This window comes from Coturnix japonica, chromosome 4 (genome assembly GCF_054131305.1).
Source record: "Coturnix japonica strain WE chromosome 4, WE-NBRP24, whole genome shotgun sequence".
In the NCBI taxonomy this organism is placed as follows: domain Eukaryota; kingdom Metazoa; phylum Chordata; class Aves; order Galliformes; family Phasianidae; genus Coturnix; species Coturnix japonica.
In genome coordinates, this window is record NC_140666.1 from 80,460,938 (window position 1) to 80,480,356 (window position 19,419).

The 19,419-nt window shown below is 38.4% G+C and overlaps 1 protein-coding gene across 19 annotated transcripts in view; it reads right to left on the reverse strand.

The window, feature by feature from the left end:
* JAKMIP1 (janus kinase and microtubule interacting protein 1) overlaps positions 1-19,407 on the reverse strand; it is a 126,265-nt gene extending 106,858 nt beyond the window's left edge. For 16 of the 19 annotated variants that reach the window (XR_014946012.1, XM_032444139.2, XM_085547336.1 and 13 more), the window contains exon 1: positions 19,271-19,407. The gene's annotated coding sequence lies outside the window, so the exon portion shown is untranslated. Of the gene's footprint in view, positions 1-901; positions 1,047-19,270 lie in introns of all 19 variants that reach the window. The other 3 variants (XM_085547326.1, XM_085547312.1, XM_085547342.1) reach the window with 1 other exon arrangement.
* Positions 19,408-19,419: the final 12 nt, after the last annotated feature.

Consider the following 19,419-nt stretch of genomic DNA (forward strand, 5'->3'; position numbering starts at 1 on the left):
GATTTTATTTTCATGATGCAGTGGGAAGAGCGTGCTCCAGCAGTCCTTCATACAAACATCATGACTGCAATACTCTCCCAGAATATGAGCAATTTATTATTCTCCATTGAGCACCCCAAACACTCATCTGGAGATCTAGGGCCCTCCCTAAGGAGCAATAAATCTTTAATTATTTTATATGATGTGACCTAGTTTCAATAGGGAACTGCCATCCCATAATATTTTGTATTAGAGTTGCTTCAATTTGAACAAAAGATTTCTGCACGCAGATTATGTTCCTGATTAAAATTCCAGTAATTACATTTTTAAGACACCTAGCTACCAGTGCATTTTAGCACAACACATCTCCTGACTTGGTCCACTTTGAGTGGAAATATTACATTAAATACAGACACACAGTGACTGAAAGGAAAAATATGGATTAAGTTGGAAACACAAAATCTGAGCTCTAGGTATACAAAAGCTTACGTTTAAAAATTCAGACACCTACAAATGGTAAGTGGAGATTAGTGTAAGTGCAGACACAGTGCAAACCATGCAGATGTTTTAAGAATTGCACCTCTGGGCTGAAACAATTCACTGTCTTTGTAAATACATCCCTTACCTGTTGGCCCACTAGACTAGCATCTACTGATGGCTTCACCAAATACTACTTGGTACAATTAATAGAATCTGCAGGCTGGTGACAGGCACTGATGACAGCTCTGCTGAAACATGCATTGTCTAAACTGTGCAGAATTCAACGTAGGAATAGTGAAAATAATCAAAGTTCAGCAAAGGCTGGTGTGAAACATCAGAGGTTCAGTCAGTTGTCAACCTGTTGCTGTTGGGGAAGGCAGTCACATGAGAAACTTCAGAAAGGAGGGAAGGGGATACTAAAGATAATTGCTGAGGCACATACCTAAAGAAAATATCATCCTGTGAGCAGTTTCCATTCAGCAATATTGCACACCTTGATGGATGTAGAAGGACAGCTCTCATTCTGTCCCTTACAGCATGCCTCAAGTGAGACCACGGTATCATGAGATCTTCAAGGCAGAGTAAACCTTAAAAATAATAATAATAATTTTGCCACTACCTTGAGTCAGTAGAGCTGTGATAATTCAAAAAAAGAGAATCATCTCAGTACAGAGCAAACGGTTTGTTTTTGTCAATATTTTTAACCTTTGTCACTCTCTGGGATGGTTCATCTTAGAAACCGAAAAATGCTGGATCCAGCATAAGGAAAGACTAGCAAAGGAAAAGGCAACTGGGCACGGAAGGAGAGCTGGAACACCTCACAGAATCACAGAATCACAGAATTACCCGGGTTGGAAGGGACCTCAAGGATCATGTAGTTCCAACCCCCCTGCCTAGCAGGGCCACCAAACATACACATTTACTAGATCAGGTTGCCCAAGGCCCTGTCCAACCTGGTCTTGAACACCTCCAAGGACGGGGCATCCACAACCTCACTGGGCAGCCTGTTCCAGGACCTAACCACCCTTCTAGTAAAGAACTTTCCCCTAACATCCAACCTAAATCTTCCCTCCTTCAACTTAAAACCATTTCCCCTAGTCCTGCTATTATCAGCCCTTTCGAAGAGTTTACTCCCCTCCTGGGAGTAAGTTCCCTTCAGGTACTGAAAGGCTGCAATGAGGTCACCCCGCAACCTTCTCTTCTCCAGGCTGAACAAACCCAATTCCTTCATTCCCAGTATGGTCTTGAAAAACGTCAGCGAGACTGCAGCCTAATGGCACCCCAAACCCATCACCAGCTGTTTCACTTATTTCTGCTGAACACCCGATATGATTTTAATGTACTGTAACCCCTTTATATTTTTTTTAAATTAAATATACATAATTGAATAGATGCAATCACTTTTTTCCATCTATTAATGTATTAGATAAGCACTCTAATTTAACTGACTATGAAAGTAGACACAATAGCTGTCAAAAAAAAACCCCACCAATTTTTGCAAACATACTGAAGAACAGTTAATATTATTATTTTGGATTCACTTCTAACTCTTGAATAAGATATAAAAGTATTTTCTAAACATTTTTGTTTGAAGAAAGAATCATAGAATATACAAAGTTGGAAGGGACCCACATGATCATCAAGCTCAACTCCTGGCTCCACACAGGAAGTAATTAAGAACATTTGACCCACACCCTCTTCCATAATGCTATTAGCATCTGCACGCACAGCCCTCCATATCTGCAACAAATGGATGCAAATAAATTGAAAAAATAATGAATTTTTAAACCATGTAAATTGGTACTGACACTTCCAGGAATTCCCACTGTTACCAGACTTTCAGCCTTTTATTAGAAATGGGGCAGGGATCTCTAGTACGAGCAGAGATTAAAAGAAGAAAAATGAGATACTTTGCTTACTCGCTGCACAGTATTCAGTATTGGATTTTCCAATATCTGCAAAACCTTTATAGAATAATAGAAGAGAAAATCAAAGGGATATTTGAAAAAAGATATGATATAGCATGCTTTGATAAAAGAAAGTCCTAGTATCTGACAATTCCTGCCTAAATAAAATAGGTCAGGGACAAGTAGTGTCTCAGAAATTGTCCTCTAAGAAATGAAAGTCGGTTGATTTAATATCCTTCTGATGAGATAAACTAAAGATCCTAATCAGAATATTAGTACAAGATGGTTTATTTCTCCAAGAGCATCGAGCAAACAGGAAGCTGTCACCTGATAAGACAGCAGGGAGCAGAAGCTGGCACTCACACACACCAGACACATACCAGAACATATGAGCACTGTTTCAGTGTTCTGTAGGAAGAAGTTGTTTTGCCTAAGGAATAAAAAACAGCAACAACAGCGCAACCTTGTAGCAGTGTGTACATGTTCAGATACTATGTAAATCAGTTTGTTTTGTAGACCTCACCCTTGCTAGGAGCTATGAAGAAAACTGCCAGCCCTCTGTGAAACTAGTGGATGTCAAGGGAATAAAGCAGTAGTTCCTAGAAAGTGAGTATTGATCTTGACATTCTACCACATCTCCTTTAAATAGAACCATTCAAACCAAAAGTCTCTTAAGAATGGCTGTCTGTTTTTACTTATTCTACTTTAAGTCATTTCCAAAGTTTGTTTTTTTAAGCAAGTAACATTTATAATGAGAAAGCTGAGAGTGCTCTGAATCTTCCCAATTGAACTGATATTGCACAGTGAAAGGACATCTTAATAAATAAATAGCATAAGCAACTTACGAAACAATACCTGGTCTCCAGGCATTAATATGGGGCTTCCTGCTAAGGAAAGGAGAATGCAGAAACACAAAGTGAAAATAGGGACTCCTTACTTAAAATTTCAAAGCCTAAACCTTCAGGTTCAACTGTCACAACATTGTGCTGTCATTTCATAGAATGGCTTGGGTTGGAAAGACCATCAAGGACCATCAGGTTCCAGCTTCCCTGACAGAAGTAGGGTTGCCCACTACTCGATCGAAAACTAGATCAGATTGCCCAGAGCAACCTGGCTTTCAGCACAGAATCACAGAATGACCCGGGTTGGAAGGGACCTCAAGGATCATGTAGTTCCAACCCCCCAGAGACAGGGCATTCACAGCCTCTCCAGGCAACCTGTTCCATCATCTCACCACACTCTCAGTTAAAAAACTTCCCATTGACATCTTATCCAAATCTCCCTTCCTTACTTTTAAAACCATTTCAAAACATTCCCCTTTGTACTACCACTATCTACCCAAGTAAGAAGAATGATTTTCCTTATACTTGTGAACTCCCTTTAAATACTGGCAGGCCACAGTGAAGTTTCCCTGGAACCATCTCTCTTCCAGGCTGAACAAGCTCAGCTCCTTCAGCCTCTCTTCACAGGAAAGGTGCTCCAGCCCTTGAATCATCTTAGTGGCCCTCCTCTGGATGCTCTCCAAAAGCTCCACTTCCTTCCTGTATTGAGGGGCCCATACTTAGATGCAGTACTCCAGCTGGAGCCTCACAAGGGCAAGCTTGGGTTGAAGCAAGGGTTGAAGCTTTCTAGGGTCACAAGGGGCCCATTTCTTTCATTTGCTTTTGTTGAATTAAGAAAAATGCAATTATCTGCCTAAGACAGCTCCAGTCAAATCAGTACTGTCGAGTGACCATGTCATATACAGAGGCTATATCACTATGTTTATCAAAGCATATCTAGTTTACTGCCATCATAATGTGTATAAAATGTAAACTATTGTGTCTCATTGTATAAAATTACAGAATTACCCGGGTTGGAAGGGACCTCAAGGATCATGTAGAATTACTCCATTAAGAAAAAATGAAAACAGTCTCTCCATTGTCCTCTACATTAGGTCTCTTTTTTCCCCTTCTTTTTTAATGATTACTATTATATACCCAGTTCTTTCCCTTTCCAAAGGATAACCACATTTTAATTTCTATAGTTTATTTTAAAAGTTATATGACTTCAATAAAACTTAATTATTGATTTGGGTATTCACTGTACTAGAGATGTACAGAGGCCCTCTCCTAAGTAGTATCCCATATACTACTATCGGTTGGGTAGGTTCAACCCCATCTCACACTGTATCACAAAATCACACAGAATCACACAGAATTGTACTGTGAACGTAGGTGCCAGCACAGAGACAGTACGTATATATGACAGCATTTTTCCTGTCTTCTGACTCAAAAGACATAGAGTGCTTGTATGGAAATTCAAAAGGCAAAAGTAACACAGAAAAATATAAATAAAAGGACATGACAAGGTTTTTCCAATTATTGTTAAAAAAAGGAAGAAGGAATTCAGAACAGCAGTGGACAAACACACTCCAATGGCACAAATTCATTATTCATCACTTCAGAAAATAAGTGCTGGAAGTTACAGAATGATGACGATATGCTACACAGGCAGCATCCACCATGTTGAGCTCTTTTTTTCATTCATACTTTTAGATAAATCAAAGGTCTGTGTATATGTCTTCATCTCTAGCCTAATACAGTCACCATGATCTGAGAACATCACTGTTGAGTATCCTACTTAGCACAAAACAGAACAGAAGGTACTTCTGAACACTTCTATTTTTCCTTGCCCAGTTCACAAGAAAGACTTCTGTACTTGACAAGAATATGTATTTACCTAAAATCACACTGGACACATTCTCTGTATATACCCAATGCATAGCATGCAAGCCAAGACTTCTTAGAACATGGAAGTTACTACCCACGAACAGTCAATCCAATGCATTATCTAACTACCTAGGGCATAAATATGGCAAAAGAATGCAAGGACAGTGATTTCTAGCAGGCTACAAACTCTACAGAACAATAGCAAATAAAAAGGAGGGGCGGGGGGGGAAAAGCACCAAAAAAAAAAAAAAAAAAAAGATAGTAAGAAAACCACTCACCCTTTCACTGGCCAGTGACAGTTCAAGAGGAGCACAAACTGTACCCAGAAAATGCTACCCCCTGAGCTACTAAATATTAAATGAGGATAAGGAGGAGATGGATCCAGGCTCCTCTCTATCCAATCACTCAAGTGCATTGCTTGCACCTTCTCACCTGGTGCTCAACCACTGCTTCTGGCTGTCACCTGGCAATCCCACTATAGCATGCAATAGCAGTTCAGCACAATACATCTGCACATTCTGCTGCCTGGGAAATTACAGGCAGAACTACAGCCACCCTGTCCTTGTTGGCTTTAGAAACCACTCTTACAGTTCCTCCCCACATTTTTGTAACTTGAATACAATGCTTGTCACTTTGTGTTTCTATTACTAAGGCATGTATCACATGTCTGGTAAATCTCACCCTGTAAATTACTTAAAACATAGATAAAGTAACTTCTGATATAAGTCACTGCAAAACATCTTAACAAGAAAGAAGCAGAATTTCTTGCAGGCAGAGCAATTTGAGTTCATTCACACACTCTTAAGATGAAAACTGTGTGACTATAACTTTGTTATTTGATTCTAGATCTATCCAAGTATTAAACATGTACCCAAAGACACATAAGGAAACAAAACAGTATCGGTTGAAAAATAAATAAATTAATTAAATAATTGATGAATCTGGGCAAAGTAGTTTGACAATAGCAATATTTGATATTATATGGAAATTCGGAGATTTTGAGTGAACCTAGCTGAAAAATTGGAGTGTTCCCCATATAAACATACTTTCTTCATCTAGAAAAAAAAAAAATATATATATATATATATGTGTGTGTGTATATATATATATATATATATATATATATATATACACACACACACTGAGCTGCCAGAGTACAGTAAGAGCATTGTCCAGGTGAAAACAACACAAAACAAATAAACCCACCATCCTTAGAACCACCTAAGCCATATCGATAAAAAGCTCAAGGATAGACAGACTGAAACTAGCAAAGCCACATCTTGTTAAAGCATATGCCACCTGTCTACAATACTTTTAACACATGCTAGGACATACTGGATGTATTATCACATTTATTGCCTTGACAACAAAGCTAGAATTAATAGTACAGAGAAGATCTTTTCCCAAAGATTTTGAATGCAAGAAGAAGCAGAGGAAGAATTGGGTGTGTTTTCAGATACAACCTGAAAAAGTACTTTTTTACTGCAACACAGCAAGAAAAATCCAACACTTCTTAAAAATTTAATAGTTATTAATATATGATTTTTCACAAATCCTTCCCAAATGATGCTCTGTGCCTGCTGGCAAAGCATAAAACCTCTACATCCTTTGAGTTTCTCTTATCTTTTTCTTTGCTGTGGAAGATAAAAAGAAAAAAAAAAAAAAAAAGAAAAAGAAAAAAAAGCTTAAAATCTTCAGAAATAGAATGTGTTGCAGTTACCAGGTCTTTATTCTTATCCTCCAGGTTTCTAAAAAAAACCACATTTTATCCAGGTCTGATCTTGGTTACCATGTTTAGGAAAGCTCTACAGAAAACACCTTAAATCAAGCTGTGCTTGGCCTCAGGTTTTAAATTCTCATAACAAGCACTTTCACTTTTCTCTTTTATTCTTTTCCTTTTATTGTTATTCCAAGATAACTCAGCTTTCTACAATCAGAAAACCCTGAACTATACGTAATAAATTTATCAGTCAAGAATTCCTTGCACATAGCAATTACAGTGTCAACCTGTCAATCATAGCTTTTATTTTTGGAGTAGGGGTAGGGGGGGATGCAACATAACTGTTAGAAAGGTAACAGATGCTGAATAAATAGCTAAACAAGTGAAAATGCCATAGTAAATGGCATATAACAGTGCCCATAAAACAGTTAATGACTTGCCAAATTAACAACCAGACTAATAATGATGTGTTAGATAAGACATATAATACATCAATTTGAATGCAGTAACTTATTTCCTCGGAAGAAGCAATCTTATTTCAGCTTTTGATAGTATCTTTTGAATTTTGGTAACTGATCCCTTGGTTTTCATATTTCGAATGCACAGCCTCAGAACAATTTTTTCTTGTGGTATTTAAATGATTGTGATAAAAACAATGAGGTGTTACTAATGGAAATACTTCAGTGAGAATTGGTTTTGTTCCACATATACCAAAAAGGATTTCCACAGCTCTTAGCCTTTAAATAAAAACAATACTTAAGGTCAATAGTAGTTTCTTCATGAGTACAGGGAATATAAAGTGTGTGTATATATATATATATAAAGTCATATATATATATATGACTTTAAAGTTAGCTTTATGTCCTCATTAACTTGTTGCATAGACCCTCTGTTTAGATTGCCACAAAATAAAAACAGCAGCAAACTTACTGCACACTAAGAATTAGGAAAGGGAATGAGATTTGCAAATACACACAGTATGTTTTCAAAGACAGTACGCTACTACAACTAGAGTGTGTAACAGGACTACACTTGGTGGACATATCCTGAGCTTATCAGATTTGTATAATCTTAGCTGGGAAAAAACCTAACCAAGCATTGTCACCATACACTTACACTCTGAATAACTTAGCTAAGGCTTTTGATTACAGCAAGCCATGTTCATGTCCAGACACAGGTATGAATAGCACTGACTTCATATTTGAAGCTCAGCATAACCTCCCATCTGGTATGTCCTCACTTGATCACATGTGAAACTCCTGAATGGAAACCTGAAGCTGTTTAAGAACAATTTTTGCAAGAAATCAGTGCTTATATTTAAAGATACAAGTAGTTAAGTATTTACACGATAGGAGCATCATATACACTGTACACCTAACCTAGGAATATTGCTTCTAGAAGCCCGTGAATCTGTAATTTTATTGGAAATTTAGTGCTATTCTAAAAACAGGCCAAAGGGAATCAATAAATTCCTTTAATACTTCCTTTTGTTTTATTTTCTTTGTGCAATATATTGCAAAATCATCTGTTTCAACTGGCAGATTCTTATAGCTGGAGGTACCTGCACTTTAGAAGTAGCACCCTGTAAGATTATCTGTAAGCCAGGAAAAGGAAAACAAATTCTTTTTATTATTAAAAAAGAAAGAAAAAAAAATGATTAATGAAAGATATACTGCTTGTATTTCCAGTTTATTCCAGTCCAACAAGTAAATTAGTATTTTTATTTGTGAAAATGAGAAAGAAAAAACCTGCCCTAAAGAATATCACAGTACTCACAGTAAATTCAATGAAAAGTTCACCTATGAATTTTACTTCTGTTTTCATTGCAGTTAAGGTTTTAATCATAGCACTGAAAAGGTGAACAAATCACACCACTGCTGACAGCCAACACAGCCGCACATTAAACTACAGAACTATATTTAACCTGGCAAGATAGGGTCCCATTTATGTAATCCTGCTTTAGAAGCTTCTAATGAGTTACTGCAGCCTAACCCAGATACGCCTGTTAGCAAGTTCATTGCTCTTTTTTTTTTTTTTTAATGTCTACACGATAATGAAAGTGCTATTTCATTGTAAAAATTGCTGCACAGCACAAAGAACACTCTTGTTAAACGTGTTGGCCACTGATATAATCAGTAACCTAAAAAATCAACTTCTGCCTAATTTAACCTATATTTATAATGCAGGAAGTTTATTTTTGCTTGTCTTAAATTCCTGAAAGAGGTTTTAAGTCTTTAATTATACGATAAATTAGTTATTATCACAGCAGCTCCTTTTTGCTTTAAAAACCTTCCAATAAGAACATTCTTCCATATTAGGAAGGTCTCAGTGCCTGTTAGCACCCCACTGCAGGCCATGAATCCCACATGGGAGCCCTGGGGTCGGCCACCTGCCAGGCACGCACATATGGCACGGGGGGATCAGCAGGGCTGGGCGGAGTACCAGTCTCCCTGCAACATCTGCCAGCTGATCAGTGTGGTATTAATGGTATGCTGGAACTGGGGTTAGTTCACTCCTTCATGCTGGAAGGCAGCTGTACTGACAAAAGGTGTACTTAAAAGTCAGCGCAGTAAGACAATAGATGATAAACTTGTGCAGGGAAAAGGATGGAGATTTTCTGAATGTACTTTCTGACCCAAGTCACAGAATGCCTTGGGTTGAAAGGGATCTTAAAGATCATCAGGCTCCAACCCCATGCTGCAGGATGGTTGCCACCCACCAGATCAGGCTGCCAAGGGCCCCATCCAACCTGGCCATGAATGACGTCAGGTCATCTACAGGAAACATCTTACATCACTGTTTGAAATCAAACACAGCATCAAATGTAGAGTGTAGAGCAGTGACAAAAGAAACAGGAATAAGAATGATAGAAACCTATAAACAGAAAAGCTAAGAATTCATTGTCATGACTTCTCACTGAATCACATGCATCAGCAGCTGTTGTGGGTAGATTTAGCTGTATTTAAAGGGTTGGTGTTTTGAAGATCACTTCATGAAAGATCACAATGCAAATATGAAATATGCATAAAAGTTGCTTGTATTTTCAGTACTTCCAATTGTTTTCTTTATGCTGCCTACTGATGATATTGTAAATGTAGAAAAAGTACTACAAACACAGTTCAAAGAGTTAAACTTCAATTTCAACACATTTTCTCCCAATGACTAGGCTGTCATTATCTGTTCTTTTACTGAGCCTATATTGGACCAATAGATTCCAAATTCAGAGAGCAATGGCTGTAGTGGGAACAGAGACATGGCATTCTGAAAACCAAATGAGGCCAACAGACCATAAACGTAGCATCTTGGCTTCAAATGGTAATTATTTGCTGCAGAGCTAAGGCTGTAGTCCAGTAGAAAGTTCTTCCTCTAATTTAATTTTTCACAAACAAAATAATGAGGTGCACAAAGAAAAAAAACAAAAACCAAAAAACACCCATTCCTTTCACTTAAGTATTTAACCAAAAAGAAAATATATGGTAAAAAGAAGAAAATAATAGTGGCCTCTTTTTAGCAAAAAAAAAAGACAAGGAAGAAAAAAAAAAAAAAACAAAAACAAAAAAACAAAAAAAAAAAAACAACCTAATGTAAAGAGAGTAGAACAGCAAGTCTGATGACTGGCAGAATGTGAATTCCATTATCTTTCCCACCACATGGTGGATTTATTAATTAAGGCAGAGTTTTGAACCACGAGAATGCAATATAAACACCTCTTGTTACAACCTATCCACAATACAGCTTTCTGTGAAGACATTGTTGCCGAGATTTTTCTTGCCTTTAAGCTCACTTCACCTAAAACATGGAAAACAGCCCTTGGGTAAAGTGGAAAAGCAACACAATGCTGGAGCAGAAGACAATTCTCAGCTCTGGGCAGCCTGGTCTAGTGGTTGGCAACCCTACCTATGGCAGGGGGGTTGAAACTAGATGATATTTCAGGTCCTTTTCAGCCCAGGCCATTCTATGATTCCATGATCTTTCCCCCTTTATTCAACTATTCACTTGTTACTTTCAAGCCTCCAAATTTAAAACAGAAAAACAGGAGTTAAGTGACTCTGAGAATGTATTTCAGAAGTGATTACACTGTATGTACAGTACAGTCTCCAGTCTACTAGTAATTTTGGTGTTGGTTTGGTTGTTCATGTGAAAGACTTTAATGCAGCTCAGTCTGGTCTTGGAATTACTAATTTCTCATTGTTCAGTTCCATTGCTGAAGAAGAGATCTAAGCCTTAAACTGATAATTTTTTCCAGTATTAAAAAGGAAAAAAATGGAGAAAGAATCTGTAAATATAAACAAATTTAAAAATAAAACAGAATGATACAGCTTAAATTCTGCGGAACATCCATTTCTCCATCAAGGAAAAAAACAAACAAACAAACAAAAAAAAAAAAACAGCAAACTAAGAACATGTAGCATTTTGCCATCAACAAAGCTGCCTACATAGACACCCACTCTTTCCTTTTTTCTCTGTAGCATATTCTTTTAACTCACTCATCTCCTGTATCTCACATTCACGGGCATGCCTGCTTTCCTCACAGCTTCTTCAGACCTGTTTCCACATGAAAACTAACAAAGGAAGTAGCTATCCCCCTACAATTAGTACAGAATAAGCCAACCATTTTAGTTTTTCCCTCTCTTTAAATACTGCAATGCCAATAAAAATTATTTCCTTGAGGGGGAAAAAAAAAAGGTTCTTCCAGGGTATCTGAAATAACAAGAGCAGCATAGTTATTCTGCAATCTCATCTCCATGCTGTGATTGCTTCATGCTTCTGGTCCCACCTCCCAGTAAGGAGCTGGCAGCTCCTGCATTCCAGCAAAGGACCATGGACTTTTTCCAGCTCCCTGACTCCAATGCCAATTGCAGCTGATGGCAGCAGCTGGACCAGTGAAGTCTTTTTGCATCGAATGCAAAAGAGAGAAATATACTGGGTATGAAGGGGAAAACCAGAAATATATATTTTTTTTTCAATTATTTCTGCAGATTTTTTTGTTTGCTTTACAATAATGATGTTTCAGTCTCCGATTTACTGACATAAAACAGGATTCTAGATATACAGATGCAAATCGGTAAAACAATATCTCTGCATGAAATGCCCTGCAGCTGTTACCTACTGTGATACAGGGACCTCCCTCTTTTAGAGATCAATTACCTTTGTGTGATCAATGTGAAAACACTTTAAATTGAAAATATTTAGAACCTTATGTCACTTTTGCACTTTTTGAAGAGCTAACCTCGAAATACACATTAAATTAACTAAGCGCAATAATTAGAAATGCTGTCTTCAGTACATCCTCTCTTAAGGCCTAATCTGGCATTACTATAAAGTTATTTTACAGCATTAGTGTGTGGGGACCTTCTCTTTCATCCCATTTGTCGTATACACTGAGTGCAGACACATTTATTTGTATGTCAGTTCCTGAAGTATTTTTTTAATGCACGTGTGCATATGCACACAGAAGTTCTCTACGCTTGCTGTTAGAAACCACTGCCACGTTACCAGTTAGCTAGATTAGTAGTAGATAAATAGACTAAATATACCTCAGTTGTATCTAACACGAAAATAGCCGTCTAGTCTAGAAGTCATCTGGGAAAGTTTAAGGTGAGAAGATAAGAAAACTAAAAAATACGTGATAAAAATCAAAATCTTACAGGCTTTTTTTTTACACAGTGGACAACAGTTTAGAAGAAAGATACAAAGAAATTTTTATATGTATATATACTTCTTTTTTCTATAAGCATAAAGGCAATGATGTTACAATTAACTGAGTGCAGGAAAACAATGTATTTTAACACAAAATGTAATAACAGCATTGAGTTTCTGGTTGGCAGGATGTAGAATCTAAAAATTATAGAGAAGGGTAATGCCTGATGGCAATGCATTAAAGGCGAGGAAACAAAAGTAAACCTGAATGTTTAATAATGTGAAAAAATTGATGGGGAAAAGAAAGTAGCCTCCAAATTTTCGCTTTTCAAGGTCAATCTTGGTATAAAATACAAGTTAACATTCTGAAATAATGCAACAGCTTTATAAATAATAATACAGCACACCTAGACATCCCAGTCAAGTATGTACATCTTGAGTACAGTAGCAGGAGCATTTGGTTCAGCTACTCTTACAAATGCAGTTTGAACAACAACTGTAGCCAACAAATCCAAAAATTAGTCATAAGGCACTAAAAGACAACAGAAGCATTTAAGTCTCATTTCCGTAGGAAACCAAGCTACAGCAAATGCAATTAAAGAATTTAGTAAGAGCTTGCTGTTTTACTAAACAACTCAGAATTGCCAGAGCAGACATGAAGTGTTGGCTGCACCCATCCTCCCTCCTTATAATACTGGTAGTGGCTAAAGCTTCATGCAGAAGCTAATAAGGTGATTATCTTTGAGAGGATTATGCTGCACAGAGAAGCTGAAGTCTGGCTTTGTGAGAATTAAGTCCATCATCCTGTTGGTCAATGGAATTATTTTATTTTACCATAGCCTAGATAGATTTTTACTCTGTTATTTCTTAAAGTTAGTAAATATAAAATAACATCAATATGAAAAGATGGGATAAAATGCATTCTTTTTTGTTATTCTTATTGGTTTAAGAATAAGGAGACACGAGGAAAGTAAATGAGAAGAAAATTGACTGTATTCTTCTTTAAGAAAAAGTCTGCTCCACTGAATTAACAAGAGTATGATGATAATATGGTCTATACCTAGGTAGTTTGGTAAGGAATGACTAAGATGCATTCTATTCTACTGAAAATGCCAAGATGTGACTCAAAGTACATCAACACAAGGTAAAAATATTGTGAAGGCCTTCTATAATGTAAGCAGCTGTATTTACCAGGTCTCATCTCCCATTTCCAAGGAATTTAGAAAAGAAATACATCACGACATATTTCCATCCTGACAGGTAACATAGTGACTTTATATTCAGATTGGACAGAATGAATTAACTAAAGTACTTCAAATGTCATAGAAGCACCTGCAGCTGAAACACTCAAACAGAAACAGAACCACTGTCTCAGATTAAAACTTCCCCTCCAGGAACATGCCCTGGTAAGGCTCAACACAGAAGCGTATTGCCACAAGTATTTATGAGGGTGGTTAGCATGTTTGTACGGAGAATTAGTAGGCTATAAGAAGGTTTGCACCTTTATCAAACAGTTTAAGTTAGTTAGAAGAAATGCAAAATATTTGAGAGTATTTTCTAAGCACAAGTGAAAGTGTTATAATGCAGTAAATAGTTATCAGTTGTTGGATACTTGCCTAGAGAGAAAACAGAAAAACAAGATGAAATCTCAGCCCCATAATCACTGATACTTTGGGAAGATATATTGAAATAGAACTATTTCTGATAGATAAGATATTCTTCATTCTTGTCATTAGAGGAGAGAAATAAGATAATTTTGAAAGAGGGCAAGGAAGGCTGCTTTGCAGTGGCTCACTGTTATGCTCATCACATAATAACTACTATTATTATTTCTACATTTGTTATTACTATATTTCAGTTTCAAATACTTTAACATGCCATTTAGCCCACTTTATCTTAAAGCAAATACATAACACTAGGATTAAACTTGAGTGCACAATACTTAAGGGGTGGGGGAACACCTCCTCACCTGCATAGTGAAGTCAAAGGAAAAGGATAAGTAGTCAGTGATCAAGACAAAGGCTGACTGACAATCATGCTTACCTTAACTAAAGGTACGCCATTTATTGAGGTTATTGTCAGGAAGCCATGCATTTCTTCTGCAGCACATGCTTATCGTTAGTGCTAAACGAAAAGTGAAACTGCAATAAACATCACTAACGACACTTCCGTAATGAATGAAGAACTAACAGCTATTTAAAAAAGGCACCTGGATGTGTTCAGTACTAATGTTTTTGTTAAAATCAGTGAAATTGAGGACATCTGCTTGTTATTCCAAGATGATGAAAGTGAAAACGGCACTGAGAAACATGAAAAACATAAATTCTGATATAGTTCTCATTTTCCTTACTTTCAAGGTAGTGTGTTAGAGATCAGGCAAATGCTGCTAGGGTGGGCTGAAAACGGGAAGAAAATAGCAGAAAACCTCAAAGATGACTGCAAGAGTTATGAGAGACATCTTGATCCTCCCACAGTTGTGTCTATGTTCAGGATTCAGTAGAGAACAGGTTAGCAGCACGCAAACAAATGCACATTGAGCTGATAGCATAAATAGCTCCCCTCCTAATTCCACACTGATTACAGAAAGCTGGCTCACAGTCTAGTATATGGGGGGTTAGAAAAATTGCAAGAAACAAAGCTTTCTCATCATCATCAAAACAAAATGAAGGTGTTCTTCAACCATCTTCCGCTCACAGAAAGAGGAAAGGAAGAAGAAAGGAAGCAAAATAAACAAGGAAAGGGAAGGGAGAAAGTCATTGCCAGTATCTTTTAAATAAATAAATAAATAAATTAGCTTGCCAATTCACCATTTCTGAAGATCTCCTCATTTACATGATTTTTTGCCATCTGACCAAATTTCACCTCCAGAAACGCCCTTCAGCTCATTAGGTTCCTTAGCAAGTTACTTGCAAAGCAGTGAAGTAACTATGTGTATGTATGTTGAAATGTTTTTCTACAGTGTTTCTTAGACTCACTTCTCTTGAAACAGGAGGATAAGAATCACAGAATCACATACTTGTAGGAGCTGGAAGGGATCTCTATAGGTCACGGAGTCAGACTGGTCTGTCACTGTGTATCTCTTTTTTATTGATACACAATTTCCCATTGAGAATGGCAAACAAGATACCTGGGCACTACACGTTCTTGAGCCTAAAACCCAGCACAAAACAGCTTCTCACCCTGACCCTCACTACATAAAGCACCTCATCCACTCTTAATCTAACTTTAAGCAGCAGCTGCAGGTTGAAGATTCCCAAACACATTTGGCTCCTCATCTGTGTTTCTGCATTTCTTTAAAAGCATATGTGGTAAAGAGAAAATGAATCAAATTCAAGAAAGACTGTGGTAAGAAATGCCAGATCTATGAGCCTGTTGTTGGGCTGAAGGAAAAAGCTGAGGAACTCACCCATCATAGCACATAGAATTAATCACCCTTAAGCTGCTATATCCAGTAGATAGAAGGAGAAAAGAAATGGAACACTGCAAGGAATAAACCAATGAAAGCTTTGATGTTTGTAAAGAACAGCTCAGCAAAGCATTCCATGTGAGAAAACATGTTCTAGGATTTATCATAATATGCAAAATAAGCAAGTATCCCTGAAAATGAATGAGTAAAAATTAATTTAAATGAATACAGTTCCATTTTGCACTGACAAAAATTAATGCATACCATTTCTATTGAAATACTATAATGCATGTTGTCTATTACTGAAATTAAGGATAATAATACTTTGTATTTTTATTTAAAAGGAGGTAAGAAATCTGTTTCAAAATTGTCATATATACAAGGAAACCTCTCCACAATGGGGAAAGGTAAAAAATAATAAAAAATAAAATAAAAAGGATTTTTTTAGACCTGATCCAAGATATTTTATTGTAATGTGAATAAACTAGGAAACAATGAGTATAGATCCAGTTTTCCTGAATAACACAGAGTAGCACTGGAGTAAGTATAATAAATCACCAACTGTTCCAAATGTGATACTTCGTTTTTAATGAAAAACTGGAGAGATGGAATGTGTTTGTGCATATCGATACATAAAGCTGCAATTAAGGCTGTGTATTGCCTCTTCAAAATGGAGTAGAATAGAGTTAATGAAAGTTGAGAGAAAAAGAAAAAATTAGAATAAATTAGGATTACGGAGAATGACATGAGGAGGAATGTAATGTTTTTTGCTTGTATTACTAGTGGAGCAATCTTATTTCAAAGTTATATTGGAATAAATAAATCAAGATTGAGGGGCAGTCCCACAGTAATCAGTGGTGGATGACCATATGTCCTCCTGGAGCATGGTGTGACAACCCCACCGTCTCCACGTCTCCTCCTTGTGTAGGGAGCCTGCTTTGGCTGGGGGGTTGGACTCGATGATCTCTAGAGGTCCCTTCCAACCCCTACAATTCTGTGATTCTGTGTGATTCTGTGATTCCACCACGTTCTGTTCTCCAACACATATTTATTCCAGCTGGCTTTGCACTGCCCAGAAACAAGGATCAGACCCACTTATTTCCTCAGCGCTCTCCTTACTTCCATGTACCCTATTTTTCTGTCATATGCTAACTGAAATCTTCAACATGAACAAACAAACAAACAAACCACAATTCAATAAGTGAAAATAATTCACATCCAACACTGATAAATAATATTCAAAGCAGAAGCTGACAGCAGAGCTGGGGTAACCTGTAATGAAGATGGCGATGGAGGTAAACTGGACTGGACATTACCAGAGACAACAATACACGAACTGCAGTAAAACAGTTGTAGGTGTGAGAGAAAAAGCTTGATGAGGAATCTCTGATCTATCACTTTATAATGGAGATTAACTCTTTAACAAAGCACACGTCTTTCATTTCTAACCTCATTTTTAGCTCTGTTTCAACCCATGCCCCCTTAAGGATATCTCCAACTTTTGTGTTCCCATAACAACAAAAAACTAAATTCGCTGAAGAAATGGTTATTGTCCAAAGCATTTCCAAAATGAAAGAAATTAATGCTTTATCTGCATGCAGGAGAACTTACACTTGGCCAAATCTCTCTAGCAATGATATCCTACAGTCCAGCACCTCACACAGAGCAGAGCTAAGCCCACACGCCTCAGTGGCTGTCCTAAGGAGTGGTCTCTTTCTCAGACTTGTACAACACAGCTCTAGAGAAACCATCTCTTCACCTGTGAGCACAGACACATCTTCTGGCAGATCCTACATCCTTGGCTCTTGTGTTTAAAAGTCCAACATGTACTGGTTTACATTAACATCCTCAATTCCTGCACCCATCTGGAAACAAACAACTAGACCCACAAAGATGCCTCTCTACCTGAGGTAGAGAAGAAACAAAGTCATCCCAATGGACTGAGAAATGCAAACAAAAGGGAAAAGAAATTGAAAGCAGATTTCTAAACCCAGTGGAATACCACAGCTCCCATATTACAGAAACTGATTTTAAGCATTATTAATAGTAAAGATACACATTTTCAATGCAGAACAAAAGCTCCATCTCAACTGACAATTAAGCAGAATTTAGAAGTCTTCGTAAAACCTTTCTGCATAAATATGCCATGAATTATCATCTCTTACAATCAGAGCACGTTTATTTTCAGCAGGCTTTAGAAAACCCACACAAAGCATATTCACTCCTAGCCATATAAACCTGGAACAGAAACAGGCATCTCATGGAGATAAAATGCATAAGACCTTAATAAGCATTACAGAGCCCCATTCCTGCTTAAAATACATGCACACAGCTCACTTACTGTCAGTAAAACCAATCAAGGAAGAAAAGACATTACTGTATATATACATGATAGGTCCTAAGTATATGGCAGTGATCTCAGGGAGCAAATGGAATCTTGAAATGAAGTGGGACTCATTTTCTCTCTCATTATGAGATTCACAAGGACTTTCTTCTAGTAATTCAATGAATTCAAGAGGGGGAAGAAAGGGGGAGGGGGGTAAGTATAATATTGGGTTAATTTAACGTTGTCCCTTATAACTTTTTGTTTAGCCTGTAAGATAAATTTAAGGTAATAATTGGGCTAATACTAAATGACTCCTAATCTGTAAATACCTGTCAGAAATAGTTCTTGCTTGTTTGCTCAACCTGTCCCCACTCTATTCCAGCAGAGACCCATTGGGTCTGCAGTGACCTCAGGCCTGATGCTTCTCCTCAGGCTGAGATGAGGAACTTCTCCCAAAATCTCAGCCATTCCACTCTGCAAACCAATAAACAAAAAACGACCCTGCATCCAATTATCCCTATCATCTGTTTCCGTGAATGATCTGTTCTGTAGTGTTGCCATAGAAAACAGAGAGGAAACCTCCAGTTAGCGAGGAGGTCACACTTAAGCAGAGGCATGTTATGTAAATAGCAGCCTACCCGCACCCCCCACGGAATAAGAGAGGCCTCTTCCCACTCTCCCTCCAAGGGCAGGCCTTGGGGCGGCTGCGGGCAGCCCCACAGCAGAGGGGCTCAGCCCCAGGCCTTAGCGAGGAGTACGAATTAGAGGAGGAGAAGAAGGAGGGCGGCGGTCCCCGCACCGTTATCAGCCCTCTCGCAGGTACCGGCCGGCGGGGCACGACGGCAGTCGCTAAGGATGGGAGGGGTGAGCGCTGCAGCCGAACCCCAGCCCGCAGCTGCCTCTCCCCTCCGCCGCCCCGGGACAGCCCCGCCAAGGAACGGCCGCCTCCGAGGGGTCCCTCAGCCCCCAGGACAACGGCACGGAGCGGCGAGCGGAGCCGGGCACCACCTCTCCCCTCGGGCACCTCGCGCGATCAAAGTGTCGGAACACGGCAGCATCCTCCATCCTCCCCTCTCCGCATCGCCCCACCGCCGTACTCACCCACACACGCCGCTGCCGGCAATGGCTGCCGGGCCCCTCCGGCTTCCCGAGCCTTCGCCCCGTTTCTCTGCGCTGTGCTCGCAGCCGCGGATCGGGCGGCGGCCGCACCTCGGAGCCGGCGTCTCTCCCTCCCAGCTGTCACCGGCGTT